Source organism: Zingiber officinale, chromosome 4A (genome assembly GCF_018446385.1).
Source record: "Zingiber officinale cultivar Zhangliang chromosome 4A, Zo_v1.1, whole genome shotgun sequence".
Classification (NCBI taxonomy): domain Eukaryota; kingdom Viridiplantae; phylum Streptophyta; class Magnoliopsida; order Zingiberales; family Zingiberaceae; genus Zingiber; species Zingiber officinale.
Window position 1 is genome coordinate 12,463,130 of NC_055992.1, and position 21,841 is coordinate 12,484,970.

The following is a 21,841-nucleotide window of genomic DNA, read 5'->3' on the forward strand; positions in this document are numbered from 1 at the left end:
ATACAGTATAATTATTATTTTTTAACTAAGTATATAACTTCTGCTAAAGTTTATTTATTTATATATCTTATTTTTATTTTCAAAACCGTATATTTAGTATGCACTAAAAGAAATCAATTTAATTTTTTTTAATACTATAATCCAACCCTTAAATTTTAAATATAAAACCTTATTAATATAATTAGAAATTTAAAAAAACCATCAAAAACATAAAAGAAAAAAAAAGTTAAGCTGCGTCGGCTTAAATTTATTTTTATTTTCAAATCATAACCAATAAAAAAGCAAGCAACAATACAAGGAAAGCAACGTATCAACTATCAATAAGAGTCGATGCGAGGTTAAGTTCCCCCTCGATCGTGACTGAAGCAACTGTCGGAATATTTTATATTTAAATAATTTCTAAAGTAGTTTAAAGGCCAAACTTTTAAAATTTAAAAATCCAAGAGCAACTTTTAAACTATTACGTGAATCAAATACTTGAAACTATCTAAACTATTAATATTTTGAGTAAAATTTTAATATAAATTGATTATATGGGAGCGTCTCTTGTGTGCGTTTTTGTGGATTATATTTTTCTCATTTTTCTTGCCACTGTATTGCATAATTCCTTAAAATACACATTAATCTTAATATTTTAATAAGATGTGGACTTTGAATCGTTTACAACCATATATTATATATAAAGAGAAGAAAACGGGTTTTCGATTTTTTTTCATATTAATATCAATTAATACTTAATAGAAAGTCGATGTCGAATATATATATATATATTGAAGAAAACGTTTTATTCAATGTTCTCCATGTGCCGAATGAAATAGTAGATGTTGTAATTAATGCTTCATAGAAAGTCGATGTCGAATATATATATTTTGAAGAAAACGTTTTATTCATTGTTCTCCATGTGCCGCATGAAATAGTAGATGTTGTTTTCTTTCTCCTTGCTGTTTCCTATGGCTAGCACAAAGAAGGAGATACATGAAATTAAACAAGATATATAATTAATTTGTAGAAAACTGCTTTGAATTTGATATTTTGTAGGAGCGGAAATAAACAAATTAATTTGTTTTTAAAATTGTTGTTCCATGTATCACTCAAAGAGGAAGTCGAAGATATTAAAAGTAACCAAGTAATTTAAAATATATATGTGATTTAAATATTTTGGATAAATTTTTTAGTACAAATAATTAATTTTCGTTTGGAAAATATATCCAGCCTAAAGGCTTTCCAAAGAATTTTATTGTGGTAGATTTATTTATATATCAGCCATAATAAATTCCTCTCTCTTTTTATTTGAAAATGACATTAATATATATTTTATTATTTCTCTCCTTAATTTTTTAGTTTTTTTTACCATTTTGAAAGCATTCTATTAGGGTGCGTTTGATTTACATCGTTTTCATTTTCATTTTCTGGAAAACGCGCGTTTTCTAGAAAACAGAAAATGACTTTTTGTCATTCTCTGTTTTTCTAGAAAACGAAAGCCAATTTTTTAGAAAACGCGCGCGGAAAACGTAAACCAAACACCATTTTCCAGAAAACGCGCGTTTTCCAGAAAATGAAAATGGAAAACGCGTGTACCAAACGCCCCCTTATTTTTTTAGTCAAAGAAATCAATTAAGTGTCCGAGGATAGTGGTGGTGATAGGGATAAGATTTGCAGACTATAGGGAAGGGCAAAAATACAAGATATCTTTTTTTATTTATTATTAAAATAATATCTTATTTTATCTCCATTTATTTTTATTTTTAAAATTTTTTATATTTTCGTACCTATGACAGCGTATATATGATTATACCTATTACAACTAGGTATATAATTATAATAGTTATCATCCTATAATTGCTAAACAATTATAATATTTACTTACGATTATGGACAAGCATTGCATTCTGGGAGCTAAGCCCCTTATATCTGATGGGATAATATAATTGCTTGAGCTCGGCCCAGCCCCTTATATCTGCTGGGATAATATAATTGCATGAGCTCGGCCCCATAACCAGGTGGGGTAATGTAGGGAAGAAGAGATACGAGGAAAGAAGAATTGATTTATAGACAATAGTTTTAATTTTTTATTATTGTGCTTACTTTTTTTTTTTTTGGGAGGGGCAAGATTATGTCCCACCAAAGCTATATGCGACGTCTAATTACGAGTGTAATATAACATATAAACACAGTGTCGGTAACATATTCTCATTCATAAAAAAAATTAATTTAAATCTCTCAAGAATATCATAATAGACTTCTTTTATAAAAAATTAATTTAATATCATATTTGATTTTAGTTAAAAAGTCGAGAAAAATATATTTTATAATATTATCAACCCAAGGTATTTATAGAAATTTCTTTACTCATAGTATTGTCAATTTTAAGATATCGGACTATTGAGAATTCTAGATTTCTAATTGATTAATAAAAAAAATTCTTAATGATACGCCATAGTTAAGTCTCAAATTCTAGATCTATTAATGAGAAAATTTTCTAATAATACGCCTAGATCCCTAATTGATATGTTTGTAGAAATTATTAATAAACTTTAAAATTATTTTTAATGTTCAAAGAAAAAAAATATTAAGATAATTTTTTTTTAGACTTCATAAAAATTAGTTACTAGAGGGGTTAGATTCTTAATAAAATAATAAAATTATAATTGTAACTGATTCTTTTATTGATACAACATAATATTCATCTCTATTGATTAGAAATAAATTGTAATTATATAGTAATTATTATGTTGTAGTTATTATAATATAATATTAATTTAAAAGAAAGTATTTATACATGATACATAATTATTATAATATAGATTATGATATGAATGTAATTAGTATGATATAATATTATTAACATTCAACATCAGAATTAAAGTATTTAAGTTATAATAGTTGATAAAAGGTAATCAGCGAAGGTTACATGGCTAAAAATATCAAAAGTTTTATTAGGATGGTAGTCAAAGTTAGAAAAGTCATGTTATCAACTCTTGACTCCTAATTCTAGGCTACTGATTATCGACTCTCGGCTCTAGGCTATCAACTCCTAACTCCCGATTCCAAGCTTCTGACTCTCGACTCCATGCTATCGACTCTCGGCTCCAGACTACTAACTCCTGATTCTCAGATCCAAGCTACCAACTTTCGGCTCTCGGCTCTAAACTATCGACTCCCTAGTTCCGGCTCCAAGCTCCCTCAGACTAAGCTGAAACGGCTCCAGCTATCAAAAATTAAAACAACGAACTGTTATTATGTGAGAACATGGATAATGCAACCGTTATCTCAAGGAAGACGAAAAACACAACTATTTACCTCGACATAAATGAGTCATAATGGTCATTTATTTTGAGAAACATAGTTGTTGGGGATACAATCAAAGTCCTATATTGAAAAGATATGGAAAAGATCATGAGTTTAAAAGGATGTAAGATACCTCCATTGGTATGAGGCCTTTTGGGTAGAGTCTAAAAATAAAGTCACGAGGGCTGAGGCCCAAAGTGGATAATATCATGTCATTATAAAGATATGTGCATTCCTTTGGTCCCAACACATGGTATTAGAGCCATAGTCCATACTAGATGTAATGTGGGGTGACCTTGAACTAAGTTACGGGGAGACCCGGAGTAGGTCGTGGTGACCGGATGCTCGTGGGGAGGCTCAGAGTAGGTCAAGGTGACCAGATACTTGTGGGGAGCCTTGGAGCAGGTCAAGATGATCGGATACTTACGAAGAGGCCCAAAGCAGGTCAAGGTGACCGGATACTTGTAGGAAGGTCCGAAGCATGTAAAGAGTGACTAAACGCGGATGCTCATGGGGAGGTCCAGAGCAAGTCAAGAGTGACCGGACGTGGATGCTTGCGGGGAGGCCCGGAGCATGTCAAGATGAGCGGATGCTTGCGGGAAGTCCTGAAATAGGTTAAGAGTGACCCAATACTTGCGGGGAGGACCAAACCATAAGAGTAATGATGGTCATTCATTTGAGGGGAGAATTGTTGGGGATATAGTCAAAGTCCTATATTGAAAGATATGGAAAAGATCATGAATTTAAAATGATATAAAATATCTTCATGGTATGAGGTCTTTTGGGTAGAGCCAAAAAATAAAGGCATAAGAGCTTAGGCCCAAAATTGACAATATCATGTCATTATGGAGATATGTATATTTCTTTCGATTCTAACAATTGCTACAGTCATGAGTAATGAGGGAGCACGGGGAGAATGAGGCAGAGAGTCCTAATCCTATAAAAGGTAGTCAACCCTCATGAGCAAAGGTACGCGTACATAACACACCAAACCCTACCATGATAGCTTCTCCCTCTCCAAATTCTTACTTATTGGAGTGGTTGCGCAGGAGAACTCCCTGATCGTCATTCTAACCCCATCCTCTAGGCGTGTTCTTCATCTTAGGTGCTTTGGAAAGGTTTCACGAGATTATGTGGATTGGTGATCCCCCAGATAGTCAACATTAGTGAGACCTCACCGACAAGTTAACTGATGTGCGTAGATTATATACACTTTTATGCATGTCTTAACACACATGTACTTATATTTCATTAGCATAATCTATGTTTATTGCACCCTATTTCATTGTAATGTCATACTTCTATTATATTTTGTTCGGAGATCTGCTCTTTGCTTATTTTTATTGACAGGATGTTATTTGAAGCGAAAATGGAGCAAAAACGCACACAGGAGCTTAGGTTGTGTAGGCCACACGGTTGTGTGGCCATTAGCATGTTCAGGTCGTGCCAAAATGGCACGACCGTGCCTGGAATCCAGATTTGAAGAGGGCCATGGCCATGTGAGACACACGGTCGTGCCAACATCCCGTGGCCAAGCAACACACGGTCGTGCCAAATGGCACGGCTGTGCTAACGATCCAGAGGAGAGAAAGGTCACGATCGTGTGAATCCACACGACCGTGCTAACGATCTAGAGGAGAGAAAGGTCACGACCGTGTAAATCCACACGACCATGTGACCTCGGTAGAGAAGAAAAAGGTCATAGCCGTGTGAGCCACACGACCGTGTGACTCAACCCGAGAAGAAGCCGTGTGAGGCCGTGTGGATTCCACACGGTTGTGTGACGAAGAACATGGGTCGTGCCATGCTAAATGGCATGACCGTGCCTCCCAACCGCGGGTTCAACTGGACCTCCGCCCAGATTGCAGACCAAACTTTGAACCATCGTAAATTTAGGCTCGGTTGGAGCCAGGGCTCGATCCAAGTATCAGATTGAAGATAATTTCAAGAGCTACAACTTTGATTCAGGGTAAATTACGAGAAAACCTGGTTTAATGGGTGAAAAACTCGGTTTACCGGACCCATGTAATCCTGATTTTCCAGGGCAACTTGGAGGAGGTATAAAAGGGTCAAGAACCATATTCTTGGATCATCTTTGGTTTGGGACTTCGTCCCTCTCATCGGGAAAAGATTCTCCCCTTCGGGGGAAACCCTAGAGCTTTATCCACCGTTGTCCCTTGACGTTCCGTCCATCTCCAGAGCAAGGAGGCATCCCCAAGACATTAGAAACCTCGGCAAACATTTCTTCTTCCCCTTCTTCTCACATCAAGAGTTGTAAGTATGCTTTACTTTATGTTTTGGGGTTGTTCTTCCCTCACAATGGAGTAGATCTCCTTTTCTATGGATGTAGGGAGTAGTTTTAGACAGGGTTTGATGTAAGACTCATGTTCGTTCCTTTACTCGTTGGATGATTTCTCTTGCTTCATTTCTATTTGATATGCATGAGACTTATTGCCTTGTCATGTTAATTGATTGTGTAGGAATTACTAATTTCATAAAGAGAGGATCTTATATCGTATACCTGAGGGGCCCTAGTGACAGGGGTAATCCGTTCATGGACGTCTAGGATATTCTCTTGAAAGGAGAGGCAACTTCTCCACAGGAAAGTAAGAGACCAAACCAAACCCCTGTTGGTTGGTCCTAGGAAGATCGGAAGATTGTACCGGTTCCACTGTACAAAAATTTTGTACAAGTGTCGAACCTTTCCTAAACAACCTATTGTGTTCTTTAGAAGTTAAATTAGGAATCGCAAACGAAACTTAACATTATTGATTCCAAATTTAACTTATCTGTTCTTAATGGTTTAGATTTGGATTGCAAGCAGAACTTAACACTATTGATCCAAATCAACCTATGTTATAAATTTAATTAAATATTAATTTCCAAAATTAGCTTCCAGGACTGCATAGCGAGGCACATGACCTTCTTGGGTATGGGAGCATCCACGATCGCCTAGACAAAGCCTTTTAAGGAAAGCTAATATTTAATTTTCTTATATAACTCTAGGTTTAACCAAAAGGAACAATCCAATCACAAATTCGAAAAATAAAAAAAAAAATAAATCTCGAATAACAAATTCGAAAAACTAGAATCTAATGCCTCTTGTGTTTGGAATTCATACAAAGAAAAACTAGTATGATGCGGAAAATAATTACTAGTTATACCTTCCTTTGTATGCAACGACCTCTTGATCTTCTACCATATTCCTCTTCTTATCTCGGACATTGTGTGAGCAACGATCTACCGAGATGAAAATCACCCAAGCCCTTCTCCTTCCTCCTTGCAAGTTTTGGCCAAACCAAGAATCCTCCAAGGATGTAGAATTTCGGCCACCACCACCAAGCTCCAAGGGATGCAAGAAACAAAGCCTCCTTTCTCTCCTTCTTCTCCTAGATAGAACCGACCACCATCAAAAGCTCCAAGAGAAGGATGAAACCGGCCACTAAAGAAGAAGAGAAGAGGAGAGGGGAAACCTCTAGGGCTAGCCACACCAAGGAGGAAAAGAGAGGAAGAAATAGAATAGAGTCGTTACCCTTGAAGGCACCTCTACCCTCTCTTTTATAATCCTTGGCCTTAGCAAATAAATAAATTTAAATAAAAACTTCCTTAATTCCTTTGCCATGAAAAAGGAAATTTTTTTAATTAAAAACAATTTCCTCTTCTTAATTATAATGGTCGGCCACCTATAAGCTCTAAACAAGGAGAGTTTTAATTAACACTTCCTAATTTATTTCTGGAAATTTATAAAAATTTATCCAATAATTTTTCCCTTCATGGTGGGTTATAAAAGGAAATTTTATAAATTAAAATCTTTCTTTTAAACATGTGGATTATTTCCAAAAAGGAAAGTTTTATCTAAAATTAAAATCTCCTTTCAATCTACAAATAAGGAAAGATATCAAATCTTCTCTTAATCTTTTGTAGATACTTATAAAAGAAAATTTTTAATTTTAAAACTCTCTTTTTAAATCATGAACATTGTTACAAAAAGGAAAGTTTTATTAAAATTAAAATCTTCTTTCAATTTACAAATAAGGAAAGATTCCAAATCTTTTCTTAATCTTTTGTAGACACTATAAAAGGAAAGATTTAAATTTTAAACTCTCTTTTATAAAACTATGTTATCCACATAAGAAAAGATTTTAAATAAAATCCTTTTAATTTTATTAGGGCCGGCCACAACATGCTTGGGCTCCAAGCATTGGTCGGCCCCTCCATCTTTGCTCAACCCTTTGCTTGACCGGCCTAAGCTTGGTCTCCAAGCTTGCTTGGCCGACCCCTTTGGGTTGGGTAAGGAGTGTGTATGCGGTGGGTATAAATCTCTATATACAAGAGGCTATAATAGGGACCGAGAGGAGGAATTGGTTTTGGTCTCCCGATGAAATTAAGTTTCCCGTGTTCGCCCCGAACACTCAACTTAATTTCATCAATAATAATTCATACCACTAAAGAATTATTATTGAACTACCGCACCAATCCCAAATTACGTTTTGGGCTCCTTCTTATTATGAGTGTGTTAGTCTCTCTGTGTTTAAGATGTCGAATGCCCACTAATTAAATGAGTTACTGAAAACTCACTTAATTAATATTTTAGTCCAAGAGCAGTACCACTCAACCTCATCGTCATGTCGGACTAAGTCCACCTGCAGGGTTTAACATGACAATCCTTATGAGCTCCTCTTGGGGACATTCTCAACCTAGATTAGTAGGACACAGTTTCCTTCTATAATAAAAAATACACACTATAAGTAATATCATTTCCCAACTTATCGGGCTTATTGATTTATCGAGCTAAATCTCACGCATTGTTAAGTCAAAGAAATAAATACTAAATATATGTGTTTGTTATTATATTAGGATTAAGATCACACACTTCCATAATAACTAAGGTCTAGTTCTTTTATCAAGTCAGTATAAAAAGAACTTATCTAAAATGGTCCTACTCAATATATTTAGAGTGTACTAGTGTAATTTATTAGTCAAGATAAACTAATACCTAATTATATTATGACTATTTCAATGGTTTGTTTCTTTCCATCTTAGTCATGAGCAACTGTTTATAATTTATAAAGAATTGATAACATGATCTTCTGTGTGTGACACCACACACCATGTTATCTACAATATAAATTAATTGAACAACTACACTTAACAAATAAATGTAGGTATTTGACCATTGTGATTCTTTATTTCTAAATAAATATTTATACAAAATCTAGGCTTTTAGTATACACTCAAACAATCTCCCACTTATACTAAAAGACTATGCTCCCATATCTACTGTCATACATCTGATCTCCATCCCTTCAACATGCCCATCAAAAACTCTTGCCTTAAGGGCCTTAGTGAAAAGATCTCATAGGTTATCATCTGATGCAATTTAGGCAGCAACAACTTCTCCTCGTTATACGATGTCTCGTATTGGGTGGTACTTGCACTCTATTGTGTTTACTTGCCTTATGGACTTATGGTTTCTTCGAGTTTTGCTACTGCACCACTATTATTACAATAAATTGTGATAATTTTGGGAAAACTAGAAATCATGTCTAAGTCCATCATGAAGTTTCTGAGCCACTTAATTTCTATGGCTGCCTCAGAGGCTGCCACATACTCAGCTTCTATGATGGAGTTCGAAAAACATTTATGCTTAACACTTCTCCATTGTTATGGCTTTACCTCCTAAAGTAAACACAAAACCCCGAGGTCAACTTACTATTCTCCCTATCTGATTGGAAGTCAAAATCCATGTAACCCACAGAGATCAAATTATCTGCCTTGTAAACTAGCATATAATCTCTAGTCCCTCTAGGGTACTTTAATATATGCTTTACGGCAGTCTAGTGTCTTGGTCCTGGGTTACTTTGATATCTGCTAACTATGCCTTGGGCAAAACAGATATCCAATTTCGTACATAGTATTACATATATTAGGCTTCCGATAGCCGAAGCATAAGGAACTGCCTTCATGTCCTTTATCTCCTTTGATGTCTTCGGAGACATTTCTTTAGATAAAGCTACTCCATGCCTAAAAGGTAGAAAACCTTTCTTGGAGTCTTGCATGCTAAAACGAGCAAGGATTGTATCGATATATGAAGCTTGGGATAAGCAAAATATTCTTTCATTGTAATCCCTTATTACTTTGATCCCAAGAATATATGCATTCTCCCAAGTCCTTCATATCGAATTGTTGGGGCAACCATACCCTTACTTCCGACAACACTTTGATATTGTTTCCAACTACCAAAAATGTTATCTATGTATAGTACAAGAAATACCATCACGTTTCCATCACACTTCTTGTATACACAAGACTCATTCGATTATAAATCCATAGGTCTGAATTACTTTATTAAACCGGATGCTCCAAGACCTTGAAGCTTTGTTTCAGTCCATAGACTGATTGAGCTTGCATACAAGATGCTCTTTGCCCTTTGCAATGAACCCTTCTGGTTGCTTTATATGGATATTTTCTTCAGGACTTCCATTAAGGAAAGCTATCTTGACATCCACTTGCCAAATCTCATAGTTCATATGAGTAACAATATATAAAAGAATCCGGACAGACTTAAGCATGGCTACCGGTGAGAAAGTTTCCTTTTTCAACAAGCCTTGCTTTGAAGTTTCCACCTTCCCATCTATCCCTCTTTTCCTATTGTAGACCCAATGGCTTTTACACTATCTGGTGGCTCTACAAGCTCCTAGAATTTATTAGAATACATATATTCTAATTCTGTATTCATTTCTCAAAGATGTTGCATCTTTATCTTGGAGCACTTCGTCATATGTCCGAGAATTAAGTTCATGTTCACCAGGGATCAAGTCCAAAGACTCTTCCAAAACATGAATATTTCAGGTCGCCTAACAATCCTCCCACCACGACGAGGAACTTTCTGTAATTGTGTATCATCTGTGATACGTGTTGCAGTTTCTTGTGATATTTCATCTTGTACAGTTGGTACTAGATTAGACATGTCCTTTATTATTTCCTTAAGAACAAATTTACTTATGGGCTTATGGTTTATTATATAGTCCTCTTCTAAAAATCGAGCATTGGTGCTAGCAATGACCTTCTGATTTTTAGGACTATAAACCTCCTTTCGTTTCTCTAGGATAACCTACAAACAAGTGAACTCCTGTCCAACTTATCAGTGTCTCTCATGTGCTAGACCACCCAAATCCGAATATGCTTCAGACTAGGCTTATGCCCATTCTACAATTCTATGGGAGTAGAGAGTTCTAACTTAGAAGGTACTCTGTTCACTTCCGTTTCCAGTGTATATCCTCAAAAAGAATTTTGATAATTCTGAATAACTCATCATTGATCTAACTATTTCCATAAGAGTCCTATACCTTCGTTCTACTACACCATTCTGTTGGGGTGTACCAGGTGCAGTTAGTTGGGATTGAATCCTGACTTCTAATAAATGACTCCTAAACTCTCCCAAGAGGTACTTGCCACTACGATCTCAGCGTAGTGTCTTGATACTTTTACCTTGACGTTACTCCACATTAGCCTAATACTCTTTGAACTTATCAAAGCACTTAGACTTACGGCGCATCAAGTAAATGCACCCGTATTTTGAATAGTTGTTTATAAAATAGATGAAATATTTGAAACCACCTCTTTCCTAGATAGTCATAGATCCACACAAATCAGAATGAACCAATTCCAACACATCTTTGGCTCTATACCCCTTAGACTTAAAAGCTTCTAGGTTATTCTTTCTTCCAAGTAAGATTCACAAGTTGGAAAAGTTTTCACTACCAATGAACCCAAAAGTTCATTGGCTATTATCCATTGAATCCTACTTAAGTTAATATAACCTAGCCTTAGATGCCAAAGATATGATTGGTTTATTTTCGAAGGTTGCCTTCTCTTATTAGAGTTAGAAGATATGTTATTAATTTCCATTTGTTGCCTCGTGGGAGTTATTGAATTTTTAAATTGCCAACCAACGTACCAGAACATATAACTTCCCTCTTTTTCTTAATAACAACTTTGTTATTAAAAGAGGTAGAATATTAAGTTCTTTGAATAGTTTAGAAACTGAAATCTAGTCCTTTCTAAACTTGGTATGTAAAGACAATTTCTCAAAATCCATGTTTTATTCCTATCGGAGGATAAACATCTCCCACTGCAACAGCTGCTACTTTTGCAGCAGTGCCCATGGTGATTTTCTCTTCACATAGTTGTCGGATTCCTAGAACCCCTGCAATAAAATGCAGACATGATCAGTGGCTCCCGTATCTACACACCAAGTATCAGTAGATAACACCACTAATCATGTTTCAACCACTAATGAATAAAATACACCTATATTATTCTTGGTTCCGAAAAGATAGTCCATCTTAGAGTCTAAGTATTGTTTCCAATCATAACTAGGACTACTAAGTCTATTCAGCTAGGGGATTGACTAACATTTGAAATCCTAAGAATCACAAAAATATTTGGTCAAGACTAATACCTTAAAATCCCCATGAATTTTGTATGTCACGATAGTGTGGACATATACAAAATCAAAGAGGAGATTTTATCCATTAATTTTATTATCTCGTCAACTTAACTTTATGACAAATAAAATTAATAGTTGGTTTATCTCTGATCAAATATTTGGTTAAAACTTTGAATTTAAAAAAATATTGATTCTTCAAAACAATATCATTTAAATTCACCAATAACTCAAACACCGTGAATTTTGCATGCCACGATAGTGTGGACGTATACAAAATTGAACATTTGTAAGAGGAGGGTTATACACATTAATAACCTTGTCAACCTATCTTTATGACAAATAAAATTACCTCAAACACCGTGAATATTGTATGCCATGATAGTGTGGACGTATACAAATTCAAACATTTGTAAGAGGGGTGTTACCCATTAATTTTATTATCTTGTCAACCTGACAAATAAAATTTCCTCAAATACCGTGAATTTTGTATGCCACGATAGTATGGACGTATACAAAATCTCAACATTTGTAAGAGGAGGGTTATAATTTTTGATCCGGTGGTAAGGACGGGGGACCCTCATGGGCGGAGGGTCAAAGACACGTGGAGGTCAACCCCAAGTTCGCGCCGAACGAAGGATGCCAGGCCGAACGGAAGGATGCCATGCCGAACTGACATTCAGCCAGGAGCTTCCCGGGCCGGACAGAAGACAACCCGACCATGGGCGGGTTTCCGACGCTCATAGTGAAAAGGGTCACCTGGCCGAGTGGATAGCCCGCTCGGCCGAAGCATAAAGCATCGTTGCTGTGGAACACTCTCAGCCGAGTACCCGGTCGGACCTATGCTTGCCGAGCGGCTGGCCGCTCGGCGCGGGAACAGAAGAGACAAAAGGACAAAGGAAACATCGGGGGAACATCTCCTGACAGCGGGTATGTTCAACGACCAGGCCATACGCAAGATCTTACAACAGAGGATCCCGCTGTCCCATCATAGATATGCTCGGACTGTAGCAGTATGGGTCAGGTAAGCTCACTGACAAGCCCTTACTAGGGTATGGGCCGCGGACACGTGTACACCTCGGTATGTGTACACTCGCTTCTCCACTTCCCTATATAAAGGCCCTCATCCTTCGCCGGAGGTACGCGTTCTGATATTTCGAGAGCCACTTTTTCACTGCTTACTTACCTGACTTGAGCGTCGGAGGGTCGTCGCCGGGAACCCCTTCCCGGTCCGACTTTGGTGCAGGCTCGCCGGCGATTCGTGCGACCTGACGGAGGCCTACGTCATCGACTAGGAGAGCGCCACGTGCCCAGCATCCGTTGGTTCAGCGATTCGGACAGGATTAATTTGGCGCCGTCTGTGGGAACGCTCCTGCATCCGATCGGAAGCAATGGACGAAGTTGGACAACCGCATACGGTGATGCTCTCCACGAAGGAGCTCGACGCTCTAATCAAGGCAAGAGCAGCTAAGCTCGTGGAGCAACAGAGAGAGAATGCGCAAGCCGAGCGGCTGAAACAACAAACAACGTCAACATCAGGTGGCCGAGCGGAGGCAATCATCCCCGAGCGGACGCCTCCCCCGAGACAATGATCCAACCGGCATTCAAGGGGGAGCACCGCCGAACGGATGAAGATGGATTGTGACTTGGATCAACCATGAAGCGCAATTTATCTCCAGCCTTTCCAGGGCAGGGTGAAAGGTGCGCCAATGTAATGTATGGTTTGTATTTTCCGTTTGGCTATATATTCGAAATGCAGGAAGAAAAATGTTAAAAAACGCAATTGGCATTATCGGCCGAGTGGCCTATCTCCATGAGGTATGAGATCCGAGCCACTGACTCAATGGCGAAGACCCCGTGCCGATCGGTCGGGCAATGGTTACACGAGTTAAGCTCGATTGCGGATACCCCGTGCCGATCGGCCGGCGTATAGTTACACAAGTCAAAAGTTTGATGGCGAAGAACCCGTGCCGTTCGGCCGGGCGTAAAATTATCCGAGCCAAGTCATCGAAGACGAAGCCCCCTCGCCGCTCGGTAAGGCGTATGTCAGCAGTGTTAAAATTAGCCTTAGAGGTCGTCGAGCTCCGACGTTAAATATCGAGAGACGAGCCGGCGTCTATAAACCTTCCGAGCGGAAGACCGTCGAGCTCCGACGTTAAAGATCGAGAGACGAGCCGGCGTCTATAAACCCTCCGAGCGGAAGATCGTCGAGCTCCGACGTTAAAGATAGAGAGACGAGCCGACGTCTATAAACCCTCCGAGCGGAAGACCGTCGAGCTCCGACGTTAAAGATCGAGAGACGAGCCGGCGTCTATAAACCCTCCGAGCGGAAGACCGTTGAGCTCCGATGTTAAAGATCGAGAGACAAGCCAGCGTCTATAAACCTTCCGAGCGGAAGACCGTCGAGTTCCGACGTTAAAGATCGAGAGACGAGCCGGCGTCTATAAACCTTCCGAGCGGAAGACCGTCGAGCTCCGACGTTAAATATCGAGAGACGAGCCGACGTCTATAAACCTTCCGAGCGGAAGATCGTCAAGCTCCGACGTTAAATATCGAGAGACGAGCCGGCGTCTATAAACCCTCCGAGCGGAAGACCGTCGAGCTCCGACGTTAAATATCGAGAGACGAGCCGGTGTCTATAAACCCTCCGAGCGGAAGACCGTCGAGCTCCGACGTTAAATATCGAGATGACGCCGTCTATAAACCCTCCGAGCGGAAGACCGTCGAGCTCCGACGTTAAATATCGAGAGACGAGCCGGCGTCTATAAACCCTCCGAGCGGAAGACCATCGAGCTCCGACGTTAAAGATCGAGAGACGAGCCGGCGTCTATAAACCTTCCGAGCGGAATACCGTCGAGCTCCGACGTTAAATATCGAGAGACGAGTCAGCGTCTATAAACCTTCCGAGCGGAAGACTGTCGAGCTCTGACGTTAAATATCGAGAGACGAGCCGGCGTCTATAAACCCTCCGAGCAGAAGTCCGTCGAGCGCCAACGTTAAATATCGAGAGACGAGCCGGCGTCTATAAACCCTCCGAGCGGAAGACCGTCGAGCTCCGACGTTAAATATCGAGAGACGAGCCGGCGTCTATAAACCCTCCGAGCGGAAGGCCGTCGAGCTCCGACGTTAAATATCGAGAGACGAGCCGGCATCTATAAACCTTCCGAGCGGAAGACCGTCGAGCTCCGACGTTAAATATCGAGAGACGAGCCGGCGTCTATAAACCTTCCGAGCGGAAGACCGTCGAGCTCCGACGTTAAATATCGAGAGACGAGCCGACGTCTATAAACCTTCCGAGCGGAAGACCGTCGAGCTCCGACGTTAAAGATCGAGAGACGAGCAGACGTCTATAAACCCTCCGAGCGGAAGACCGTCGAGCTCCGACGTTAAATATCGAGAGACGAGCCGGCGTCTATAAACCTTCCGAGCGGAAGACCGTCGAGCTCCGACGTTAAATATCGAGAGACGAGCCGGCGTCTATAAACCTTCCGAGCGGAAGACCGTCGAGCTCCGACGTTAAAAATCGAGAGACGAGCCGACGTCTATAAACCCTCCGAGCGAAAGACCGTCGAGCTCCGACGTTAAAAATCGAGAGACGAGCCGACGACTATAAACCCTCCGAGCGGACGGAGGCAATCAATAGGACTTGTGAGCAAGTACCCAAGGGTATTCACCGTCAATATCGTTCGACAGCCTCTACGTTCCGCTCGGCTCAGTACCCAAAGGTACATCAACATCAAGCGAACAACTTCTTTTGTCAAAATAGGACATATTCAGCCGAGCGGACTAGCTATACAAAATACTTCGTGAGAAATCCCTTACAAAACGCAAGAAAGGTGGGATGAGAGGCGATTAACGAGGAGAAGCGGAGGATGGTTTCTTGGATGCGCCGCTTGGCACTACGGATGGTCTAGTCAGTCGGACTAATCGCCTCCTTCGACTAGACTTGAAGAGGAGGCATGTGATCCGGTGGTAAGGACGGGGGACCCTCATGGGCGGCATAGTGAAAGGGTCACCTGGCCGAGTGGATAGCCCGCTCGGCCGAAGCATAAAGCATCGTTGCTGTGGAACACTCTCAACCGAGCACCCGGTCGGACCTATGCCTGCCGAGCGGCTGGCCGCTCGGCGCGGGAACAGAAGAGACAAAATGACAAAGGAAACATCGGGGGAACATCTCCTGACAGCGGGTATGTTCAACGACCAGGCCATACGCAAGATCTTACAACAGAGGATCCCGCTGTCCCATCATAGATGTGCTAGGACTGTAGCAGTATGGGTCAGGTAAGCTCACTGACAAGCCCTTACTAGGGTATGGGCCGCGGACACGTGTACACCTCGGTATGTGAACACTCGCTTCTCCGCTGCCCTATATAAAGGCCCTCATCCTTCGCCGGAGGTACGCGTTCTGATATTTCGAGAGCCACTTTTTCACTGCTTGCTTACCTGACTTGAGCGTCGGAGGGTCGTCGCCGGGAACCCCTTCCCGACCCGACTTTGGTGCAGGCTCGCCGGCGATTCGTGCGACCAGACGGAGGCCTACGTCATCGACTAGGAGAGCGCCACGTGCCCATCGTCCGTTGGTTCAGCGATTCGGACAGGATCAATTTTATTATCTTGTCAACCTATCTTTATGACAAATTAATAGTTGGTTTTCCTTCGGTCACACAAATAATAGCAGTGTCTCCGATGGGGAGGATACTATTAAATGAGCCTAAGTGTATACCATTACTTGATATTTAGTTCATTAAATAAGATTATACCCCTTCCGATGGGGAAGATCACACGCTCTTAATTAATTTCCTATAACCATCCAAAATGGAAGTTTGATCTAGTGATCCGCAAACAAACTCATCCGATATGGAGGAAGGCACTCAAAGCCAACGCGCAAGTTTGTTTGCATCACTTACAAACCAGTAATGGAGACCGTGAAATTTATTTAAAACTCTCTCTCCCACTTAGTTATTTAAGGTGAGGAATTTTAACCTATGCAAGCATACATCACATGCACACACACATCACAATAAATAAAAGCAATAAATTTGAAAATTAATTTTCCAACTATTATGGCATTTTCCATCACTATTCTCCGCGTGCTCCAACCCTAGCTGATGCCATCTTTAGCCACCACCATCAGGTCGAGTTGTCGCATCTATCTTGCTTCTTATTCCGCTGCGTCTTTGATCCTCCAATAGCACCACGCCTTGCAAGGATACGATCCGCGAAAAATATAGAATTTTACATATATCGATCCTATATTCCACAAAGGAATGTATATGTATTCTAGATCGAACAAAAATAAAATTCTAAAACTAATACAGCTCCTGCTGTATTTGATACATACAATCATGCACACACAAAATAATGCCCTTGACATGTCCAAGGGTCCAATCACACATAATATCTATATGCCATAATAGTTGGAGCCTGCAACCACAAAGTTAGCACATCCTACTATTATCCTGCCTAAATTATGTATGACATGTGCATAATTAATTTGAAAACCAAAACACACAGAGGCAAACCCTAGCTCTGATACCAATTGTTGGTTGGTCCTAGAAAGATCGTACCGGTTCCACTGTACAAAAATTTTGTACAAGTGTCGAACCTTTCCTAAACAACCTATTGTGTTCTTTAGAAGTTAAATTAGAAATCACAAATGAAACTTAACATTATTGATTTCAAATTTAACTTATCTGTTCTTAATGGTTTAGATTTGGATCACAAGCGGAACTTAACACTATTGATCCAAATCAACCTATGTTATAAATTCAGTTAAATATTAATTTCTAAAATTGGCTTTCAGGACTGCATGGCGAGACACATGACCTTCTTGGGTATGGGAGCATCCACCACCGCCTAGACAAAGCCTTTTAAGGAAAGCTAATATTTAATTTCCTTATATAACTCTAGGTTTAACCAAAAGGAACAATCGAATCACAAATTCGAAAAATAAAAAAAAAACACAAACTCAAATAACAAATTCGAAAAACTAGAATCTCATGCCTCTTATGTTTGGAATTCATACAAAGAAAAACTAGTATGATGCGGAAAATAATTACTAGTTATACCTTCCTTTGTATGCAATGACCTCTTGATCTTCTACCGTATTCCTCTTCTTATCCCGGACGTTGTGTGGGCAACAATCTATCGAGATGAGAACCACCCAAGCCCTGTTGGTGCAGCGAAGACTGGCAAGAGGGGGGGGGGGGGTGAATTGCTGAAATCAAAAATAAACTATACCCTCCTCGGATTTCAACTCAGAAAAGCAATAGTAAAATAATAACAATTAAATCAACAGAAATAAAAAAGAAACTCAGCAATTAACCTGGTTACAACTAAGGAGGTTGTTAATCCAGGGTGATGAAAAAGCGCACTAGAAGAATCTCCTTTGCTGAAGGCGGAAAAGCCTTTTACACATTAACGGCTCAGAACTATTGCTAAGAATTAAGTACAGAGTTGAATGTAGAAGTTGTTATTGAATTCCTAACTCCAGGGGCCTTTTTATAGCTCCTGGAAAGTCTATCCCGAGGGTCCAAGGCGCCTCCAACAAGGTTCAAGGCGCCTCCAGCTCGGTCAGCGGATAGAACTTTATCTGCAGCGCAAACGGTCAAAACTGACCTGTTGAAGGCAACTTCATCAAGCCTAAAGGCGCCCTTGGAGGCGCCTCAACAAGGCTGGAGGCGCCTTCAAGCTGGAGGCGCCTCCAAGCCTGATGGAGGCGCCTCCAAGCTGGCAGCTCAACATTCCAGCTTGTTTCTTTGCTCCACTTTGACTTCCGACGCTCCGATCTTTTGGGTGATTGCGGCCAACCAGAATAGGGCTCACCCGAACCCAATTCCCGGCCTTCTCCTCGAGCAGGCTTCCGTCTGGCTTAACGTCCCTCGAACGCCGCACACGCTCTTCATGCCCACCGGAGTACTCTTCCGTGGCTCTCTCGTCCTTCGGACGCACCGAGCCCGTCGGCTCCCTTCCCATGTCGTCCTTCTCGCTAGCTGCGTCTTCCGCTCGACTTCCTGTGCTCCTAAGCTCCTGCACACTCAGAAACAGGGATCAAACACAGCAGGACCTAACCAACTTGGTTGATCACATCAAAACTACCATGGGGTCCAACAAGCCCTTCTCCTTCCTCCTTGCAAGTTTCGACCAAACCAAGAATCCTCCAAGGATGTAGAATTTCGGCCACCACCACCAAGCTCCAAGGGATGCAAGAAACAAAGCCTCCTTTCTCTCATTCTTCTCCTAGCTAGAACCGGCCACCATCAAAAGCTCCAAGAGAAGGATGAAACCGACCACTAAAGAAGAAGAGAAGATGAGAGGGGAAACCTCTAGGGCCGGCCACACCAAGGAGGAAAAGAGAGGAAGAAATAGAATAGAGTCGTTACCCTTGATGTAACGCCCAAAAATTCTCAAAATAATTATTAGAAATATCCTAATATTTTTCTGGAATTTTAGGATATTTTTACAGAATTTTTAGAGTAGGGGAAGTAGCAAAAATAAATAGAAACGTAAAATATCTTAAGCGGGAATCGAACCCGAGACCTATTGGGTCCTACGACTTATAGATAGTCCTAGTAACCAGTTGAACCCAGCAGGGCCGTGCTGAAAGGAAAGGGGAACAATTATATTTATATTTGAGTTGGGCCGAATTAACCACTTGATATAAATAGGAAATTATTAAGTGGGGTTGGGTTTTAACGCAACTCTCCTCTCCCTCAAACCCTCACCGCCGCCCACCTCTTCCTCCTCTTCCTCTCTCGGCGCACCAAGCCTAAGGGCTCTAGGAGCACCTTCCGGCGACGACTCCGACACGAGGACGCTTCCCTTCGCGAGAGGAACACATAGACGCGAGGGAACCGTCGAGAATATCGTCTCCACCGGAAAACCTAGCGATTAGATCTGTAAGAAAATCCGAACAGGAGGTAAGAAACCCCTCACCTGTAGTATAAGTAGCTTCCATATGAATTTTATGCTTCATTTTAGTAGTATGTAGACTTTCGGCACAAAGGATGCGAACTAGCGCATACCAAGTGTTCGATTAAATTATTAGCATAGTTAAAATGCAACTTAGGCATTTTATTAGCTTAGATAAATGGAATAGAAGCATTTTTACAGCTTATTTAGTCTTGCTACAGCTCTTATGGGACTAGATGTCCAATGGGTGAGCTCCCACAGTCGCCTCTAGGTTCAAACAACCTAGCTCTAGGTTCAGATAACCTAGAAAGAGCAAGACAAGCAATAATTAGCTATGTTCAGTATTTTACTTTCTCAGTGGCACTGTACTGGATTAGATATCCATTGGGTTGGGCTCCCACAGTCGTCCCTAGGTTCAGATAACCTAGTAACCCTACTAAATTCGGGACTTGCAAACCCGGGTCTAGTTAGGGATGCGCGCATAGCAAGTACAGTTGCCAGGCCCAAACAACAGCATGATTATTATTTTGATCTACCTACGAATATAGTTTTCAAACATCACAAAGTAGTTATGTGAGTTCAGTACAGCTTTAGCATCAGATTAGTATTAGCTTAATTCAGTTTTTGTATCAGTTTAGTTTCTGTTGATACAACATAATAGTTTATGATTAGCTCTTATTGTCATGATCAGTTCCTTAGTCCTATGTGTTGTATGTCATGCCATGCTTAGCATTTTCAGTACGTATTTCAAATAGCATGTTTTAAAAACATAAATTGCATCGTATGCATGTTTTAGTGAGGTAGATGGTTTCTTACTAAGCTCTCAAGCTTACAGATACTATTTTCCTTATACTGCAGATAAAGGTAAAGGAAAAATGGACTAGCGGAGGCTGGAGGTCAATGCAATGATGAAGATGTGTGTGGATGGAACCTGGAATAAAGACCTTGGGGAAACTTGAAATAAATCTGAAACCTTAGCATTTTATTAAGTTGTTACTTTCCTCATTTCAGTTATTTTAATGCTACGAATCATGAAAGACCTGTTTAGATTGTTAGTGTTCCTGCTTAGAATGTCAGTTAGTGTTATTGGGATGTTTATAGTCATGTTAGAACTTGTGTGTGTGAATTTGGCACGAGACAGTGCTGAAATCAGACTTATGGTACGAAATCAGAAACCCCAATCGATCGGCCGATCGATTGGAGGCTTCTCAGTCGATCAGCCGATCGATTGAGAAGTTCGTACTGCGAACATTAAGCTCCTGGATCGATCAGCCGATCGATCCGGATGCCTTCTGTCGCGAACAGAAAGCCCTGGGATCGATCACTGGATCGATTGGCCAGTCTGGACCGATCAGCCGATCGATCCAGAATATTGCCCCGAACACAGTAGCGTGCTGGATCGATCACTGGATCGATCCAACCTAAGTTCCGCATACAGTAGCATGCTGGGTCGATCACTGGATCGATTAGACCATTCCAATCGATCCATGGATCGATTGGGAGGCCTGACAACAGCCGGAAGACCCTTAGTTCAGTTCCTTGACCATGGGGGATGTAAAATATGTCATGAATAGTTAGATTATACCCCTTAGCACGTATAGAATAAAGAAATGATAAGAGCTTAGCAAAGTTTTAATTAGTACAGCTTCCGCATCTAGATTTAGTGATGGTCATGGATATAGTTTAGCACAGATTAATGTAACGATCGGCCTCACAACCTAGTTAGTAGGAGGTGGGTCGTTACACTTGAAGGCGCCTCTACACTCTCTTTTATAATCTTTGGCCTTAGCAAATAAGGAAATTTAAATAAAAACTTCTTTAATGCCTTTGCCATGAAAAAGAAAATTTTTTTAATTAAAAACAATTTCCTCTTCTTAATTATAATGGCCGGCCACCTATAAGCTCTAAACAAGGAGAGTTTTAATTAACACTTCCTAATTTATTTCTAGAAATTTATAAAAATTTCTCCAATAATTTTTTCCTTCATGGTGGGTTATAAAAGGAAATTTTATAAATTAAAATCTTTCTTTTAAACATGTGGATGATTTCCAAAAAGGAAAGTTTTATCTAAAATTAAAATCTCTTTTCAATCTACAAATAAGGAAAGATATCAAATCTTCTCTTAATATTTTGTAGATACTTATAAAAGAAAATTTTTAATTTAAAATTCTCTTTTTAAATCATGAACATGGT